The 16,410-nt window shown below is 48.2% G+C and overlaps 1 protein-coding gene across 3 annotated transcripts in view; it reads right to left on the minus strand.

Moving 5' to 3' along the window:
* The window catches only part of tspan33b (tetraspanin 33b), a 93,707-nt gene that overhangs the window by 61,091 nt on the left and 16,206 nt on the right, over nt 1-16,410 (minus strand). Inside the window, exon 1 of one of the 3 annotated variants that reach the window (XM_085979780.1) lies at nt 5,709-5,844. The exons of the other annotated variants lie outside the window; for them this stretch is intronic. The gene's annotated coding sequence lies outside the window, so the exon portion shown is untranslated. Of the gene's footprint in view, nt 1-5,708; nt 5,845-16,410 lie in introns of those variants that run through there. 3 annotated transcript variants of the gene reach the window in all.

Genomic DNA, 16,410 nt, shown 5'->3' on the forward strand with positions numbered 1-16,410 from the left:
AATTCAGGGCATATTTGTGAGAATTTTTGATAGAAATTCTCTCTGATGCCCTGATATTTTCCACAGGCTGTGAGGAGTGCATCTCTGTCTCAACTACTCCCTGACTGCAGTGAGAGCATATCCTGTCTTCTCTTGGCAGCCTGGTCTGCCTGTGTCTGCCTTTTTCGATCGCTAGGCTATGTTCGCTAAGTCTGTACCTTGTCAAGGTTCTTCTCAGTTTGTTATCCTTTACCATGGTCAGGTAATCAGCTATGTTGTATTGTCTGTTTAGGGCCAAGTAGCAATTGAGTTTGCTTTGGGTTTTTGTTGTTTCTGCCCAATATGACAGATATTTTTCCTTTTGCTTAGCGACGATTGTGTTGGGTCGAATTCTTTGTGTTACCCTGTCACTGTCCTGGGGCTGGTTATTGTTAGTATTGTTATTAGTTACTTTATTGAGTCCCAGGACTAGTTGACTGAGGGTATTCTTCTTTATGGTCAGCTCTTGGCATTTCAGGGCGTCGTAGTGATAGCATTGGGGGTTGCTCATTTGTAGGTGATTCCAAAATTTGGTGGCTCTTTTTTGGATAGTGATTATTAATGGGTATTGGCCTAGTTCCGCCCTGCATGCGTTGTTTACTGTTTTCCTTTGAGTCCGGAGGATACTTTTACAGAATTCCGCATGTAGGATCTCAATTGGGTGTTTGTCCCATTTTGCAAAATCTTGTTGTGTTAGTGGTCCCCAGACCTCACTGCCATAGAGTGCAATTGGTTCAATTACTGATTTGAAAATTTTGAGCCAAATGCTAATTGGGATTTCTATTTGGATTGATTTTTTGATGGCATAGAAAGCCCTTCTTGCTTTCTCTTTCAGTTCATTCACAGCCAGTTTGAAGTTTCCCGTAGAACTGATTTTTAAGCCCAAGTATGTGTAGTGAGTGGTTTGTTCAATTTTGGTTGTTCCTACTGTGAAATTTATTGTGGGTCCATGTTGTTTGGATCTTTGCTGGAACACAAGGACTTTGGTTTTTTGGGGATTTATTGTCAGGGCCCAAGTCTGGCAGTACGACTCCAGCAGGTCCAGGTTCTGCTGTAGACCCTCCTTAGTTGGTGACAGCAGAACCAGGTCGTCGGCATAGAGGAGGAATTTAACCTTGGATTCATATAGGGTGAGGCCGGGTGCTGTAGATTGTTCAAGTAGTTTTGCCAATCCATTAATGTAAATATTAAAGAGTGTCGGTGAGATTGGCGAGCCCTGCGTCACCCCCCGCCCCTGTGGGAAGTATTTTGTTTGTTTGTCTCCAATTTTAACTGCACATTTATTGTTTGTATACATTGATTTAATTACATCATATGTTTTCCCTCCTACCCCGCTTTCGATAAGTTTCAGGAATAAACCGTCATGCCAGATGGAGTCGAAAGCCTTCTGGAAATCTACAAAGCATGCGTAGATTTTGCTTTTGTTATGGTGAACGTGTTTGTCAATTAGGGTCTGTAGGGTGAAGATATGATCGGATGTTCTATAGTTTGGCAGGAATCCAATTTGGCTTTTACTCAAGACATTGTGCTCTTCAAGGAAGTTTATAAGTCTTTTGTTTATGATGCTACAGAATACCTTCCCCAGGTTACTGTTTACACAGATGCCTCGATAGTTGTTTGGGTCGATTTTGTCCCCACTTTTGTATATGGGTGTTATGAGTCCTTTGTTCCAGATGTCAGGGAAATAACCGACACTCAGAACCAAGTTGAAGAGTTTTAGGATAGCCAGTTTCAGTTTGTCGTCTGCGTGTTTAATCATCTCGTTTAGTATGCCGTCTGTCCCGCAAGCTTTTCCTGGTCGCAGGTCCTTGAGTTTTTCAAGAAGTTCTTTTTCTGTTATTATGGCGTCTAGCGGGTTTTGGTTATCTTTTATGGCCATTTCAAGCTTTTCAAGTTTTTTGCGTATTTGGTGTTGCTCTGGTCCTAGTGTGTTTTTCTGGTATAATTTTTCAAAGTGGTTTACCCATGTGTCCCCATTTTGAATGGACAAATCGTCGTGTTGTTTTTTGTGTAGTGTTTTCAAGTTGTCCCAGAAACAATTCGACTCAATGGATTCCTCCATGGAGCTGAGTGTATTCTTAATAAATTGCTCTTTTTTGGTCCTGAGTGTGTTTCTGTATTGTGTTAGCGTCTGACAATAAGTAAGGCGTAATTCCTCGTTTTCTGGATGTCTGTGTTTTTGGTTTGATAGTTTTCTAAGTTTTTTCCTCATGTTATGGCAATCATGGTCAAACCATTTTTCATAGTTTTTTGTTTTGGGTTTGTTCTTGCGAGCTTTCAAGTTTGCATTTGTTGCCAAATTATCAAAAATATTGTTTAGTTTACTAACTGCCCGGTTTACGCCTTCTTTATTGTGAGTGTATATGTTATCCAGAAAGGTGTCTAAGAGAGCTTGAGTTGATGCATTGCTAATTGTTTTCTGGTATTTTTCCGTGTCGTTTTTGGCCCATCTGTACGATTTTTTGGTGTTGTACAGTTTACTGGGTTGTGTTTCTATGTTGTTTGTTTCTGTCTTTTTGAGAAACATAGTAATTTGACTGTGATCTGACAGTGTTGTTTGTGGTTTGACTGTGAATGCTCTGAAAGAGGATGGGTCCAAGTCTGTAATCATATAGTCTACTGTGCTGCAGCCAAGAGGTGAGCAGTAGGTCGATCTTCCTAGGAGGTCTCCTATGAACCTACCATTGACAATGTACAGACCCAGGTTTCGACAGAGCTGTAGTAGCTGTTTACCGTTGGTATTTGACTGCTTGTCGCAGTTATGCCTGTATGGAAGGGAAGGGATGTCAAAGTGGTTATTCCCGAATACGTAATTGTTTCCCTGATTATTGGTGAAGTCTGGTTCTTCGCCCGTTCTTGAATTGAGGTCCCCACAGATCAACACGTTCCCCTGGGCCTGGTATTGGATAATTTCCCCCTCCATGTTGGAGAAGGTGTCCTCTTTGTAGTACGGGGAATCGATTGGAGGGATATAAAGTGCGCAAATGTAAACATCTTGGGTGTTTGAGATAATCTCCCTCTCAAGTTTGAGCCACATATGGTTTTCGCCCTTTTTTATAAATTTGATGTAATTCTTAAGTTCTGTTTTAAACCAGATCAGTATGCCTCCGGAGTCTCTGCCTTGGGTTACACTTGGTAATTTATTGGAGGGGACCACTAGCTCAGTGTACCCTTGGGGACAGCCGGTGTGTCCTTTTCCTTTATACCAAGTTTCCTGTAAAATGATAATATCTAGATCTTTAGTTTCCTCTATGAACTCTGGGGTCCTACTCTTCACTTCTCGCAGTGAAGAGCGTAGACCTTGGATATTCCAGGTCGAAATATATAAGGATTTCATGTTAAGTTTTATCTTTTTCTATGATAGGTTAAAGAGTGGTACGTGTTTGTCGTGTCTAAGTGTGGGGAAAAAAAAGATCACCCCAGTTGTCTACAAAAGTTAATACAATTTGGTTACAGTTCTTTCTATTAATTAGTCCTTGATCCATAAGGCGGAAGTAGATGCTGCTGCACATCTGCTTATTGTCTCTTAATGGATTGTTTCTGTCTGAGGTATTGCGTACGTCCTGTGCATCTCTCCCTCTGTCTGGCTGGTAGCGGTCCTATTCCCCTGTGGGACAGGAGTGGTGCAGGTCTGATAATGTTGTTTTGCATGGGGATCCTCTCCGGTCTCGGTTGGTGTGGTGGTGGTCTTTGTAGTGTTCCTGATATGTACCCCGCTGATCTCTGGTGGTCGGGGGGGGGTCCTCTTGGAGTCTGGGTATGGACCCGGTTAAAAGCGACGTCCTTCAGGGCTTTAGCAAAGATCGATATTTTTTGCCTTTGGATGTGGACGTGGTCGTAAAGACATTCTTCATCGAGGGTGGGGTGTTGGGCCAGGTGTACGTTGTGGTTTGATTCGCATTCTGTTGCTATGCTGGCATTTATCTCATGAATTGTGTTGTTGTTGAAGTCTGTTCTCGGCAATATTGTGGAAACAGTGATTCTAGTGTTTGGAAATGTACTGCTTGCCTTCCTAATCATTGCTCTGAGCGATGTTGCTACCTCTTTCTGTTTGGCCTTTAGGTCATTTGTGCCCGTGTGTATTATTATGTGTTGGGGGGAGCCTAATCTGGCTTTGGTCAGCCATCCCATGGCTCTGTCTGTTGTTGGGCACCAAATCTTTTCTACTTTACTTCGAGGGAAGAGCTTTTTCTCCCATAGAAATTTCCCATTTGAGTCTATGAGTATTACGACGTCAGCCTTGTTTGTGTTTACTGTCTGGTGGCTTTCGCCTGGACTCATAGTGTGTGTGCTGGGCTGGGGTGTCTGGTGTGTGCGTACCTCTTGTGAGCGGCTCGCTTGTGGTTCCATGGTGGTGGGGGAAGATTGCGAGTCAGCATGCTGGTCGGTCTGTGTGGCACCCCTTGTATTGTGTGTCTGTTGCTTTTGTTCCGTGTGGGAGTGCAGCCGTTCCGTCCGGCTCTGTCTTGTCTTATCTCTAGTCTCTGGTTGCTGGTCTAATGGTGTTTTCTCTCCTCTATGGCTCTCTTCTTTTTCCTGCAGCTCTTTCACCTGATTCTTAAGTAGATTCACCTGGTTATCAAGTCTATTCAGCTCTCTCTTGTGTCTCTCCCTCTCCTGCTTTTGTTTGTCATTCAATTTGAGGACCTCCTCTCTAAGTTTAACCATCTCTATCTCTAATTGATAAAATTTATCTTTTGGTTGTATCTGGCTGTGTGATCCCGGGGTATGTGTCTGGTCGGCCCTGGAAGGCTCACTCACTTCCTGGCTAAGCTGGTCGGCCCTGGAAGGCTCACTCACTTCCTGGCTATGCTGCTCTTCTCTTGGTGGGCTGGGAATGGTAGGGGAACTATGTGTGGCTTCCTCCGTGGTAGTTATGCTGGGGTTTGTCAGTTGTATCGTGTGGCTGTGGTTCCCCGGGGTTAGTGTCTGGTTTGAACTGTGTGGCTCGTTCATCCCTTGACCATGCAGATTTTCTCCTGGTAAGTTGTCAATGTTGGGGGGAGTGCGGGCCACTCTGGGGCTGTTCATTCCCCTCGTAGTTGATCTTTTCAGTGTCCTGAAGGCCGTTGCAAATTTGTCGAGGTTGCCTTGCACTAATATTGTTCCGGTATTGTACGCGTTGACAGTCGTGATTGAACTGTCTCCTGGTGTGTTAATTTTCATTATGGACCCATTTGCGGTATTTTTTAGCTTAACACTGGTATAGTGTGATTTTATTGCTCTGATCCAAGCCGCTGGCTGATCTGAGTAGAATATGAGGTTACTTTTTGTCCCATTGTTGTAACAGTCAGTAAAGAGAGTTTCTGGTTTTTCTCTCATCTGAGCATGCTTGATCGTTTTTATAGCTTTTTTTGTGGTGTTGGGGGGAATCTGGAAGCGGGGCTGTTGTGGATCTTCTGATTCGCTCATTTTTGGTAAAGTATTGTTGATCTTAGAATAAGCTTTTCTGGGGCCCCGGGTTTGTTGTTACCCTCTCCCTGTTCGCGAACTTTCCCGGTCCCCCTCTCCGACCCCGTGGTCCCTGGGCCTCGGCTCCTGGGTTCACCCTTCTCAGGTCTGAGTCTGTGAGCCACTGTTTCCCGGTGCCTTCGGGCTGTTCCCCTCCCCCTCAGAGGTCTCTGGGCCTCTGTTTCGGCCTGGCTCCTCGGGCCTTTCCCTGGGCCTCCCTCCCTGGGCCCTGTACTCACGGTCTTGGTTGCGAGCCTTCTGGTTGCTCTCCTTCTCCTCAGAGGTCTCTGTGCCTGCTGGCCTGGCTCCTCGGGCCTTTCCCGTGCTGGATTGTTGGGCTGTGGCCCGAGTCCCCTCGGCTGTGCTGATTGCTGGATTTCCGGGCTGCGTTCCGAATCTCCTCGGCTGTGCCGATTTCTGCGATGCGGCCCGAGTCCTCTCCGCTGTGCCGATTGCCGGGCTGCGTTCCGGATCTCCTCGGCTGTGCCGATTTCTGGGATGCGGCCCGAGTCCCCTCGGCTGTGCCGGTTGCTGGACCGCTGGGCTGCGGCCCGAGTCACCTCGCCTCCTCGAACTCGGTCCCGATGCCGCCGACTCAACCACCGCTGCTGAAGCCCCGTGTGGCTGCCGTTCACTGGTTTGTGTAGTTCTTCTCTTGTTTTTTTTTTTTGCTTTGGCTTTTTTTTTTTTTTTTGGCTATGGCGCAGTTTCACAGACACTGATTGCCCTGTGTAATCTATAGCACAGAAGGAAACCATTTGGCCCGTCGTGCCTGTGCCGGCTCTTTGAAAGAGCTATCCAATTAGTCCCACTCCCCTGCTCTTTCTCCATAGCCCTGCAAATGTTTCCCCTTTCCAATTCCCTTTTGAAAGTTATTATTGAATCTGCTTCCACTACCCTTTCAGGCAGTGCATTCCAGATCACAACAACTCGCTGCGTAAAAAAAAATCTCCTCATCTCACCTCTAGTTCTTTTGCCAATTACCTTAAATCTGCGTCCTCTGATTACCGACCCTTCTGCCACTGGAAACAGTTCTGGATGAGCAGAAATTTTCTCCAATTAAAGCCATTGTATTCGGTCCCCGCCACAAACTCCGTTCCCGAACCACTGACTCCATCCCTCTCCCTAACATCTGTCTGAGGCTGAACCACACTGTTTGCAATCTTGGTGTCATATTTGACCCTGAAATGAGCTTCCGACCACATGTCCGCAGCATAACTAAGACCGCCTATTTCCACCTCTGTAACATCGCCCGTCTCTGCCCTTGCCTCAGCTCATCCGCTGCTGAAACCCTCATCCATGCCTTTGTTATCTCTAGACCTGACTATTCCAACGCACTCCTGGCTGGCCTACCACATTCTACCCTACATAAACTTGAGATGATCCAAAACGCAGCTGCCCGTGTCCTAACTTGCACTAAGTCCCGTTCACCCATCTCCCCTGTGCTCACTGACCTACATTGGCTCCTGGTTAAGCAACGCCTCGATTTCAAAATTCTCATCCTTGTTTTCAAATCCCTCCATGGCCTCGAGCCTCCCTATCTCTGTACTCTCCTTCAGCCCCACAACCACCCCTGAGATATCTGCGCTCCTCTAATTCTGCCCTCTTGAACATCACTGATTATAATCGCGCAACCATTGGTGGCCGTGCCTTCTGTTGCCCAGGCCCTAAGCTCTGAAATTCCCTGCCTAAACCTCTCCGCCTCTCTTTCCTCCTTTAAGACGCTCCTTAAAACCTACCTCTTTGACCACGCTTTTGGTCACCTGCCCTAATTTCTCATTATGTGGCTCGGTGTCAAATTTTTTGTCTTATAATACTCCTGTGTAGGGCCTTGGGATGTTTTACTATGTTAAAGGCGCTATATAAATACAAGGTGTTGTTGATTTTCCTTATTTACTCTATCCTTCCTGATTTTGAACACCTCTATTAAATCTCCCCTTAACCTTCTGTGCTTTAAGGAGACCAAACCTAGCTTCTCCAGTCTCTCTATGTCACTGAAGTCCCACATCCCTGGTACCATTATAGTAAATTTCCTCTGCACCCTCTCCAAGGCCTTGAAATCTTCCTAAAGTGTGGTGGCCAGAATTCGACTGATCTGATTATACATCCCAGAATTCTATTATCTCTTTAAATTGCTTTGTCAAATTATCTAGAGATTGAAAATGATGGGTCTATGACTCCCAGATCCTCTTCTATATTCACCTCTGTTGGATTATGACATTCACTTGTTTTTCAAACTATTTTTCTATCCGCTCCTCCTGAGGGTGCTGACTCCTGGTACATGAGCACTGGCAGCCCTCCATTACCTCGCCTAAGTGCATGTTCTGATCCTAAACAGTGAGTGTTGGCAGGCTAGTCCGCAACGCAGGCATCACAGCTGAGCCTGATTCTGTCCTAAACTGATGTCTACACATGTGCCCTTTCCAGGGCAATTCACCTGGGCTGCTCTTGTGCACCTCCTCGTGGAGGTCCCAAGAGCAGCAGTAGAAGTAGTCATCGACAATGTTATGGGAAGACCTAAGGGGGAAGCACATTTAAAAGAGATGGGGTGGGAACCATGTACTGTACATTTTCTGAAGCATTAAGAGGGGGAAGTGCTACGTTACTGCTTAATGACTTCTCCATAGATAGCAACAACAACTTGCATTTATATAGCGCCTTTAACATCGAAAATGTCCCAAGGTGCTTCACAGAGGTGTAACGAAAAGAAATGGATGGCGAGTCAAAGAAGGAGATATTAGTACGGATAACCAAAAGGTTAGTCAAAGAGTTTAAAGGAAGGTCTTCAAGGAGCAGAGGGAGGTAGAGAGGCAGAGGGCTCTGGAGAGGAATTCCAGCGCATGGGGTCTAGGCAGCTGAAGGCACAGCTACCAATGGTATGGCAAAGGAGGGGGATACGCAAGAGGCTAGTCAGAGGAACGCAGAGTTCTTGGAGGGTTGCAGAGCCAGAGGAGGTTACAGATAGGGAGGGGCGAGGCCATGAAGGGATTTAAACACAAGGATGAGAATTTTAAATTTGAGGCATGAGGACTTGGGAGCCTAAGTAAGTCAGTAAGCACTGGGTGGGTGGGAGAGCGGGACTTGGTGCGGGATAGGAAACAGGCAGCATAATATTGGATGAGCTCATGTTTATGGAAGGTGGCCACCCAGGAGAGTATCGGATTAGTCGAGTCTGGAGGTGACAGTGGCATGGATGAGGGTTTCAGCAGCAGATGGGCTGAGGTGGGGTTATGGGCGGGGGCAATGTTATGGAAGTGGAGTAGGTATTTGTGGTGGAGAGGATATGGGGGTCAAAGACTCAGCTCGGTTGAATAAAATGGCGATCTTGCTAACAATCTGGTTTGTCTCGAGACGGTGGCTGGAAAGGGGTTGGAATCGGTGGCAAAGTTACAGGTTTGTGGTAAAGGCTGAAGAAAAACGGGAATAAATACTTTGCTATAAAGTGAGACTGGATTCTGAGCGAAAGTTAGTAGGTTTTCAATTGACTTCCTTTGTGTGGTTTTATGTATTACAAACGTTGTAAAGTACCGAACGCCACTGAACTCTAAGGATACTTTCTTTGTCTTTTTCCCTTGCTTGGTATCTTCCTAACTCAAGACTGAACTCTCTAGAATACTATACCATGAATGCCTGAACCTGCAGGCATCTCTGAGCAGTATCTAGAGGTTCTGCATGCCTTGAATAACCAGATACTCCCTGCCTTCAAATACTACAGATGCTCACACACTGACCAGTCCCTAGCGATGTGTATCCCTCACACCACATGCTGCTGTCTTTCCAAAGTACTTCAAATTTAAAGGGAAATGTCCAGAGGTTACATCACAAGATTGGAAACTGGGGGTCCTACAGCAGAATTACATCCCATTGGGTGTTACAGATCAATGCACTCTATTATTTTTGGTGTGAGATATGGGCATAGGGTTCCCAATCCTCCCAGAATGACCGGGAGTTTCCCGGAATCGGGTGTTCCTATCCCAAGCGCTGCCTCCAGCAGCCCGGGAGATAATTGATTTAAACTTCCCGCCGCAGTGCGCGCCCTCCCCCGCCCCCCGCCTCCGTGACATCACCCGCAGAGAGCTGGGACCGCGTGTAGTGCAGTCGGGAGGGCTCGGCAAATTGAGTGTCGACAATCCCGTCTCCGCAATCGGGGAGTCTTGCTGTGACTCACAGGGTCAACTCAATGTTGTGTTTATAGGACTTGTACAGCCAACACTTGCTGAAGCAACGTTATTACAGAGCTGTAATCAGAGGCAAGAGCGGGAATGCGGATTAAATCACTGCGGTTCAGACAGGTCGGCAGCTGTCAGCTTTTGGACGGGCTTTTGCGCGCACTACTTAGGATTGTCTAAAATGTAAATCAGACACCAACAGGGTCATCTCTTAATGTGTTCCCCTGATATGTCCTGGTGGTTCTCCCTGTGATATCCCGATTTGCCCCTGGTGTCACACTCAGAGCTCTGAAATGGGGGTCTCTGAAACAGGTGGCTCCTCGGTTTCCCCTCTTCGCCTGCTCACGGGTGGCCTCCTGGTTCTTGGAACTTGTTGCATAAGAACATAAGAAATAAGAGCAGGAATAGGCCATACGGCCCCTCCAGCCTGCTCTGCCATTCAATAAGATCACGGCTGATCATTGACCTCAACTCCACTTTCCCGCCGGATCTCCATATCCCTTGATTCCCCTAGAGTCCAAAAATCTATCGATCTCAGCCTTGAATATACTCAAAGACTCCGCATACACAGCCCTCTGGGGCAGAGAATTCCAAAGATTCACAACCCTCTGAGTGAAGAAATTCCTCCTCATCTCAGTCTTAAATGGCCAACCCCTTATCCTGAGACTATGCCCCCTAGTTCTAGATGCTCGATCCAGGGGAAACAACCTCTCAGCATCTACCCTGTCAATCCCCTTCAAAATCTTGTATGTTTCAATAAGATCACCTCTCATTCTTCTAAACTCCAGAGAGTATAGGCCCATTCTACACAATCTCTCATCATAGTACAGCTCTCTCATCCCAGGAATCAATCTGGTGAACGTTTGTTGCACCGCCTCCAAGGCAAGTATATCCTTCCTTAGACAAGGAGACCAAAACTGTGCACAGTACTCCAGGTGTGGTCTCACTAAGGCCCTGTACAATTGTAGCAAGACTTCCTTACTCTTATACTCCAACCCCCTTGCAATAAAGGCCAACATGTCATTTGCCTTCCTTATTGCTTGCTGTACCTGCATGCTAACTCTCTGTGTTTCTTGCATGAGGACACCCAAATCTCTCTGAACACCAACATCTGAAAGTTTCTCATCATTTAAAAAATATTCTGTTTTTCTATTCTTCCTACCAAAGTGAATAACCTCACATTTCCCTACATTATACTCCATCTGCCACCTTACTGCCCACTCACTCAGTCTATCTATATCCCTTTGCAGACTCTTTGTGTTCTCCTCACAGCTTATTGTCCCACCTAGCTTTGTATCATCAGCAAACTTGGATACATTACACTCGGTCCCTTCATCTAGGTCATTAATATAGATTGTAAATAGCTGAGGCCCCAGCACTGATCCTTGTGGCACCCCACTAGTTACAGCTTGCACAACAGTTACTGGCGCAAAGCCACGAGCAAAGATACTCAACTACATGGGACCCAGCCTTTAGAAGGTAAACGCAGTGACATTTGTAGAAGTCACATAATCAGATGTCACGTGATCAGGCATTACATGGTCGAATGTCATGTGGTCAGAATGTCACGTGATCAAACCTCCAGGAATGACTTCAACCAGAGTTGGCAACCCAACATGGGCAGTAGGATAAATAGAGCAGGATCGTCAGACAGAAGCGGCCCACAGGTTGGCAGTGGACTACTCAGACAGTCACCAGCCAGGCAGCCATCTCAGTCACTGCCATTCCTTTTTAAAAATTCATTGATGGGATGTGGGCGTCGCTGGCTGGCTAGGCCTGTATTTAGTGCCCATCCCTAATTGCCCTTGAGAAGATGGTGGTGAGCCGCCTTCTTGAACCGCTGCATTCCATATGGTGTAGGTACACCAACAATGCTGTTAGGAAGGGAGTTCCAGGATTTTGGCCCAGCGACAGTGAAGGAACGGCGATACAGGTCCAAGTCAGGATGGTGTGTGGCTTGGAGGGGAACTTGTAGGTGGTGATGTTCCCATGTGTCTGCTGCCCTTGTCCTTCTAAGTGGTAGAGGTCGCGGGTTTGGAAGGTGCTGTTGAAGGAGCTTTGGCGAGTTGCTGCAGTGCATCTTGTAGATGGTACACATTGCAGCCACAGTGCGCCGGTGGTGGAGGGAGTGAATGTTGAAGGTGGTGGATGGAGTGCCAATCAAGCGGGCTGCTTTATCCTGAATGGTGTCGAGCTTCTTGAGTGTTGTTGGAGCTGCACTCATCCAGGCAAGTGGAGAGTATTCCATCACACTCCTGACTTGTGCCTTGTAGATGGTGGAAAGGCTTTGGGGAGTCAGGAGGTGAGACACTCGCCGCAGAATTCCCAGCCTCTGGCCTGCTCTTGTAGCCACAGTATTTATATGGCTGGTCCAGTTCAGTTTCTGATCAATGGTAACCCCCAGGATGTTGATAGTGGGGGATTCAGCGATGGTAATGCCATTGAATGTCAAGGGGAGATGGTCAGAGTCTCGCTTGTTGGAGATGGTCATTGCCTGGCACTTGTGTGGTGCGAATGTTACTTGCCACTTGTCAGCCCAAGTCTGAATGTTGTCCAGGTCTTGCTGCATATGGACACGGACTGCGTCGGTATCTGACGAGTCTCGAATGGTGCTGAACAGTGTGCAATCATCAGCGAACATCCCCACTTCTGACCTCTGCTGAGTTGTAAGGTGGACTGCAATCTAGTGAAATCATAAAAGAACGGCTGAATACAGAACATGCGTACAGCAAAAGAAGGAAAGACTCGCATTTCTATAGCGCCTTTCATGACCTCAGGACGCCCCATAATTTTGACCCTTGGCAATGCCCTGTTTGACAGTATGGGCCCGATTTTGTGGATTGTGTGGGAAATGGTCGGATTCCCCGAATGTGGGGTTCTGACCCACAAAAAAATGTGTCAGCCAGCTGCACGCAATTTTCCGTCAAGTGGCCAATTAATTTCCAGCATGTGGACAGCCTTGCTAATTGTCCATTTCTAGTCAGAAAGCCCCACAGTATGATGTCATCATTCGTGGTGCTTTCAAGGTCCACAGCAAGCATTGCTTACTCTGTTGGCTTCCAAACAAACCATACAGGATGGCAGAGGAGCCTGCAGCAGCTGTGGCCAGTGCCAGACCCCGAGCTGCCTCCAAATTCGACGAAGCTTCACTGCAGGCATTATTGGATGGGGTTAGGGCCCACAGGGAGGTCCTCTTCCCTAGGTCAGGCAGGAAGAGGCCTCCCACTGAGACTAAGGCTGCATGGATGCAGGTGTCAGCAGATGTCAACTCGAATGTGCATGTAACCTTGGCATCACATCTCTAACTCCTTCCTCTACTCCCCCACAGGACCATGCAAAGCCCCCGTCCCCACTGTGGAGGAGGAAGAGGCTGTGCAGCCAGACTCCTCAGAGGAAGCTCCAACCTCTGAGGGCGCAGTGTCAGCAGAAGTAAGCGCACCCAGCATCAGCGCAGACACTCACACCTCGGGGGGATCTTCAGGACATAGAGTAGTGTTGTCACCTGGTGTTTCATAGCTCACAAGTGAGCCTCAGCAGATTCTGGAGACAGGGACAGCAGTGGAGAGTCCTCGTTGGAGGGCGCAGGACTCTGCCAGCTCAGCTCAGCTGCGCTGCATGTCGACCCTCTGCCTCTGGGTCCATCCGCAAGAGAAGAGGTGATGGATCTCCATGCACAGATGCAGGAGTCTCTGGCAGGTTTTGTCTCCAGGGTCGCTGCGAGTGTGGAGCGAATGGAGGAGTCCATAGCGACCATGAGCAGAAACATGGTGAGTGCTCATAAGAGAATGACATCGCTTGAGGAGCGTTGGCCATCTATTGAACAGAGAAACCAGACCTTCATGGAAGTCCTTCTGAGTAGGACTGCCAGTGCAGAAACGGGTCCCCATGGCCCCCTAAAGCGCAGCAAGGTGCTCTCAAGCTACTTCCAAGCGCTGGCCCCTTCTGGCCTGTGCAGCTTCAGGTGAGTGAGCAGCAGCCTGGTGCTCCTGGTGCTCATCCTGCTGTTCCTGGTTCTGCTGCTGCCGCCTCTGCTGCTGGAGATCCTCTAATGGCAAGAAGGGAAGGAAAAAAAGGCATCCCATGCTTCTCGTAGATGCCTCCGCTGAGGAAGCGCTGAGTGAGGGTGGCGAGAGGGGCTTCCCAGGAGATCACATTGGAGAAGTGTGTGAGGCTCCAACCTTCCACAGCTGTGCCTAAGCCTTGAAGAAGTAGCCCCAAGCCTGCAGCAACAAGGTCCTTCACCATACAAATGCTCTCCGATTAAATCGCAGCTTTCCCGAATGACCTGCAGCTGACAGCAAACAAGCCGGCAAGCTTCACACCAGGTTTCATCAGCGAGGCTCCCCGCAGGCGTGTTTAGAGGGGGAACCCCACAAAATCGCAACGGCCCCTGAAAATAGGTTTAAACATGGTAATAATTGGTGATTAGTGTTCCGACGGCCAGTCCCGCCAGCGGCGGGCAGGACTGATTCCGGTCGCAGAGAAATGGCGGTCCGAAAGTTGGACGGGGCGGGGAATCAGGCGGGGGGGGGGGTCACGACCCCCTATTTCTGCGATTTTCGGCCCCCGCCCGCCTGAAAACCCGCCCAACGGCTGGCAGAAAATCGGGGCCTATGTGTTACAGAGAAGGAGATGAATGGGACTGAGTTGCCGGTTATGTAGCTGTCACTGACTGATCAAAATCAAAGCTAGGATCTTTTGATCTGTGCGGTCAGTTGGGCTAAACTGGGCTAGCTCCCTTTAAGCTGTTTAATTACTTGTGGTTCTCATAAAATCGAATTAATGGGGCAAACTGGACAGTACAGATACGTCAATAAACACCGTCTCATAATCATGGAACCTGTTTGCTGTTTTTAATAGTGGCTTGTAGGTTATATAAATGATGTATGAAGTGCTGCGTAAACAGTAATGAACACAGTTAGGGCAGTGTTCGCAAAATCATCACTCAGTCTTAGTCATTCAGCTCGGAATGCAAAGCAGTCACAATCAGGCACAAAAAGAATGAGATTAACTCAGATGAAGCACTTTCACAGTCCAATTAACATGGCACAAAAACAAAACACACAACAGTCCAGCAACAACTGTGAGCAGCGCTCAGTTTTCAAAAAATGATTTCCCTCGTTCTCCTGCCGTTTTCTCTTGCTGAGGCGCAACCTCACCCATGCGGACATTGTGTAAGTGTGAGCGGACATCGTCAGCAAGCTATTCGCTATGGAGGGCATCGCATAGACCCCCAACCCCGTGGCCACCTGACACACACGCCCGCATATATATTCCAGCAGGAGTCATTGGAATAGTATTCAGGAGCAGCAACTCTGGGTGATTTCCCCTTCCACCTCCTTAGCCCAGGGATGTTAAAAAAAAAATGTTATACCAAGAAAATGGCTGCTCCTGCACAGTTCTTTCTGAAAGAGAGGCATTCCATCCTGGGTTGTGTAATATTGGATAACATGCAGTGTCCAGTGTGTTATGAGGCAGCGAGTGGTTGAAACCGGGGTCAAGCAAGGCTGTGTCATCGCACCAACGCTCTTCTCGATCTTCCTTGCGGTAATGCTCCATCTCACCCTCAGTAAGCTCCCCGCTGGAGTGGAGCTAATTTACAGGACAAACGGGAAACTGTTCAACCTCCGTCGCCTCCAGTCCAGTTCCAAGGTCGTCCCTTCCTCTGTCGTCGAATTACAGTATGCAGACAACGCTTGCGTCTGCGCACACTCGGAGGTCGAACTCCAAACCATCGTTAACACCTTCACCGAAGCATACGAGGGCATGGGCCTTACACTAAACATCCGTAAGACAAAGGTCCTCTACCAACCTGCCCCCGCCACACAGTACTGCTCCCCGATTATCAAAATCCATGACAAGGCCTTGGACAACATGGACCACTTTCCATACCTCGGGAGCCTACTGTCAACAAGGGCAGACGTCGATGACGAAGTCCAACACTGCCTTCAGTGTGCCACTGCAGCCTTCGATCGCCTGAGGAAGAGAGTGTTTGAAGACCAGGACCGCAAACCCGGCACTAAGCTCATGGTCTACAGGGCAGCAGTGATATCCGCCCTGCTGTATGCCTCAGAGACATGGACCATGTACAGCAGGCACCTCAAAGCACTGGAGAGGTACCACCAACGATGCCTCCACAATATCCTGCAAATCCATTGGCAGGATAGGCGCACCAACATCAGTGTTCTTGCTCAGGCCAACATCCCCAGCATCGAAGCTTTGACCATGCTCAATCAGCTCCGATGGATGGATCACATTGTCCGCATGCCCGATACGAGACTCCCAAAACAAGCGCTCTACTCGGAGCTCCGGCATGGCAAGAGAGCCCCAGGTGGGCAGAGGAAACGCTTCAGGGACACCCTCAAAGCCTCCTTGAAAAAGTGTAACATCCCCACCGACACCTGGGAATCCCTGGCCCAAGGTCGCACAAAGTGGAGGAGAAGCATCCGGGAAGGCGCCGAACACCTCGAGTCTCTTCGCCGGGAGCAAGCGGAAGCCAAGCGCAGGCAGCGCAAGGAGCACATGTCAACCCAAGCACCCCACCCACCCACCCCTTCAATCACCGTCTGCCCCACCTGTGACAGAGACTGTAGGTCCCGCATTGGACTCATCAGTCACCTGTGAACTCATTTTTAATGTGGAAGCAAGTCACCCTTGGTTCCGAGGGACTGCCTAAGAGAAGACAGTTATACCCTGCTGAGTTAGTGTACAGTATGTCTGGTTCAGCATCTATAAATGTAGAGCGATACCTCTAGACTCACTCAGGATTGTT

Source organism: Somniosus microcephalus, chromosome 3 (genome assembly GCF_052327205.1).
Source record: "Somniosus microcephalus isolate GS21.2 chromosome 3, FLI_Smic_1.0, whole genome shotgun sequence".
NCBI lineage: Eukaryota > Metazoa > Chordata > Chondrichthyes > Squaliformes > Somniosidae > Somniosus > Somniosus microcephalus.